We start from the raw sequence: 4,238 nt of genomic DNA, 5'->3' as shown, positions 1-4,238 counted from the left end.
CTGATCGGCCGTCTTTATATGCAGGTGGCCACGGCGCCCTCTGCTGGACAGCAGGAGAACAGCTTTTCATGCTGGAGGCCACGGCGCCCTCTGCTGGACAGCAGGAGAACAGGTTTTCATGCAGGTGGCCACGGCGCCCTCTGCTGGACAGCAGGAGAACAGCTTTTCATGCAGGTGGCCACGGCGCCCTCTGCTGGACAGCAGGAGAACAGCTTTTCATGCAGGAGGCCACGGCGCCCTCTGCTGGACAGCAGGAGAACAGCTTTTCATGCAGGTGGCCACGGCGCCCTCTGCTGGACAGCAGGAGAACAGCTTTTCATGCAGGTGGCCACGGCGCCCTCTGCTGGACAGCAGGAGAACAGCTTTTCATGCAGGTGGCCACGGCGCCCTCTGCTGGACAGCAGGAGAACAGCTTTTCATGCAGGTGGCCACGGCGCCCTCTGCTGGACAGCAGGAGAACAGCTTTTCATGCAGGTGGCCACGGCGCCCTCTGCTGGACAGCAGGAGAACAGCTTTTCATGCAGGTGGCCACGGCGCCCTCTGCTGGACAGCAGGAGAACAGCTTTTCATGCAGGTGGCCACGGCGCCCTCTGCTGGACAGCAGGAGAACAGCTTTTCATGCAGGTGGCCACGGCGCCCTCTGCTGGACAGCAGGAGAACAGCTTTTCATGCAGGTGGCCACGGCGCCCTCTGCTGGACAGCAGGAGAACAGCTTTTCATGCAGGTGGCCACGGCGCCCTCTGCTGGACAGCAGGAGAACAGGTTTCACTTTCATAATGAGAAAGCTTCTCTGTCTGGATCTGCATGTTTATGTTCCTGAACGCAGCTTCAGTTTCACTATTTAATCTGTTTCTCATCTAAATAACAAAATAATTAAATCTCATTTCCTCTGACTTTAAATATTTTATTGTTTGGATGGAAACTTTCCATCTGTCCAAATACCAAACCAGTTAGTTTATAAAAAGAATAGATTAACCCTGATAAAACAGTTTCTCATCCAAACAAAACGTCTAGATCAGTGTTTCTCAACCTTTTTTGGCCCAGCGCCCCCCCAGCCTTTATCCAGCCCCCCCTTCCCCCCACCAAAGAATCTGCAGGCTACTTTGCACTGACTATTATTTTATCATTAATATTACTATCACTATTGTAGATGTTTTGATTTTTATGCTTGTTTCTGTATTTATCATCACAAATTATTTCCCAGAGAACAAAAAGTCATGAGAATAGAAATTATTTTCACAGGCGTCTATGAAAAATGCAACGAACATTCAAGTTAAAATCTGTAGGCCTAACAGCCAATCAGAGTGGAGAATATATTAATAATAATAATAATAATAATAATAATAATAATAATAATAATAATAATAATACATTTTATTTCAAAGGCGCCTTTCTGGCACTCAAGGACACCGTACAATAGTAAAAAAAAAACTGTGACAGAAACAAATAAAATGTAACAATTAAAAATAGATAAAAATAAATAAAACAAAACAATGTATCTATATAAAAACTATGTAAAATCAGGCAAACCAATTGTGTCATGTGGAATAGGCAGATCTAAAATGGTGTGTTTTGAGTTCGGTTTTAAAATTTGATAATGACTTTATATTCTTATTCTTTGCCATTTTCTAGTTGTTAAATATTCCACAAAATGACCAGATTAAAGATGTTCAACATGCCAGTTTAAACTCTGATCTATTTCCAAATGACTGAGCTGCAGCATTAAAACATGGATAGAACTGTAACTACATTAATCATAGCTCTTCTTCTCTTCAGTGTTTCTGGTGGTGCAGCTCTGTGCTGCCTTCAGGAGAATGGGACATCAGAGTATCATCCATAAAATTTCACCCACATGGCATTTATTGTGCAAACCAGAGCTTTCAGTGGAAAAACTAAAGTTCCTTTTGATGCCATACAAATATGAGACAGAAACATGGATTATATCTTTATATAGACCTGTCTATTGATTATAGATTAATAGTTTTACTGGACAGAAATTACAAAGAACAAATCTGGTTTTTAATCAAATCCTAATGAGTCAAACTGAAAGTGTCATGGAGTCATCAGCCTCATGACATTAACACTGACATGAAAAATAATATTGAAGAAATAAATATATCAAATCTAATTAAAAACATAAATAAGTGATCAATACTGTTATGGTCTGTAAGATATATTTATTCTCAGTACTAGATGTGGTCTCAACAAACCCATGGCACTAAAACAATATTATTTTACCTTTTATCTGAAATAGTGTGTTTATTCTTGCCATACAGTCTCTGTATTAATTATTGCTCAAAAGGTCTTGCCATACCAGTTTATTCCTCTGTATTTACTTTAGTTTCTTAGTTTATTCTTGCATTTTGTTCTTCATTCATTTCCATTTAGTTTCCTTTGATTAGTATTATCCTCTCTTGGTTTATTGCTATGTCCACTTTAGTTTCTTTCCTGTTGCTACATTTATTTTATTGTTTATTGACCATCAGTAATCTTCACTCATCACCTGCTGCGCCGCCTAATCGTCATGTTTCACATCATGTGTTGATTTTTCACTGTTCAGCGTCGGATTCTCTGTTTTTATGCCATAATTCACATCTAGTTCGTCGCTCCGTTTTATGTCCCGCTTCTCCTGTTTCAGAGTTTTGCGCAATGTGAACGTCTTTTTGTTTTTAACTCCCTAAGGTGCAGGGCGGTGGGGAAGCGTATCGATGGGGAAAAGGCAGACTGACATAAACCTTTTAAAACAACGGAAACAATTTCTGCATTCTGATTATTAAATTTAAAAGTGCTGTGTTGTTCTATCACCCCCGTTTCATACCGGACCACTTACAGCACCGTGTTAACGCTATAAAATGAACGCTCTCTATCGTGGTATCACCATGGAGGGATTTCTTTATTTAAATGGGTTCATTTTTCAGAGGGATACAAAGTGAGGGTATCGTGATTTTAGCTACCAGTAGCAGGAGAACGGAGTTGCGCCAAGAAGCTAACAGAAGCTAACAAACACTGAAGAGAAGAAGAGCTGCCATCGATACAGTTGCAGCCAAGCATGATTTAATGTTACACAATACAGTTTTACCAAGTTGCTCAAAGTCTAAACTGGTATTGTTGTGGATTTAAGGTGTAAAGTTTACCTTCGACCAAACGCCCCCCAAAGGCATCCCAGCGCACCACTTTTGTAAAAATGTCCGCCAGCGCCCCCTGCCGTCCTCTGAACGCCCCCTGGGGGGCGGTACCGCCCACGTTGAGAACCGCTAAAGGATGTTAGTTTATCAGAAAAAAGGGTAAAAAGAGACAATTCAGTGAATTAATCAGTAATTAAACATTCCTAGATGAGATGTTTTAATCTGTATTGAAAAGAGATAAAATTTAATTGGGAATAAATGCATTTATCTGCAGTTGAATTGTTTTAATTTTGAAAATACAAAATTAAATGTCATTTTATTAAAATAAAAAAGCTTTAGCTTCACTAACAGCTCCAATTAAACCCGTTTCCATCCAACAATAAAACATTTAAAGTTAGTTTATCAGAGGAAATGAGATTAAATGAGACGAAACTAAATGATTCAAAGAGACAATTAATTATAATGAGTCATTAAATATAAAATATGGTGTTTTAATTACTTGTATTCTCTGCTGTACAGATTATTAAAATAAAACAAAATAAAATGTATTAAAATAAACACATTTATCCAACATTAAACTGTTTTAATAATTCACAAAGTAAATAATTAAACACTTTATTCAAATAAAAACAGGATTTAAATCAACTTTATTAGCTGCACTTTGACAAAATAATTATTGGATCACTTTGGAACCAGGAAAATATTTTATTCATTTCTTGAAGTTTTATTTAAAATACATGTAAACATTTCCAACCAGTTCAAAATAAAATTAATTTCCCTTTTAGAATTATTTATTTCCACTTAATCGTAGAAAAATCAGTTTTTGTTTTAGAAGTTCTGCTGTAAAAGTTTTATACTAAAACATAAAACGTCTTTTCAGATGATTAACTGATAACTGAGTGAAGATTTATTGATCAGCGTCATGTGATCAGACTCAAAGAGTTTAAAATTAAACTAAACGAGCACTGTAAAATGTTCCTGCAGTAAATTTTACTTTAAAAGTTACTTTGAGCAGAAGATGCAAGAACGACTGTTAAATTATAGCAAAGCCTCATAAATAAGAATCCAAAACAAAATACGGTAGCATACATCATGAAATATTTATTTAAAAAA

This window comes from Poecilia reticulata, chromosome 4, assembly GCF_904066995.2.
Source record: "Poecilia reticulata chromosome 4, P_reticulata-male-v2, whole genome shotgun sequence".
NCBI classification, from domain to species: domain Eukaryota; kingdom Metazoa; phylum Chordata; class Actinopteri; order Cyprinodontiformes; family Poeciliidae; genus Poecilia; species Poecilia reticulata.
The sequence above is the reverse complement of the archived record's forward strand: the minus strand, read 5'-3'. Positions refer to the sequence as shown.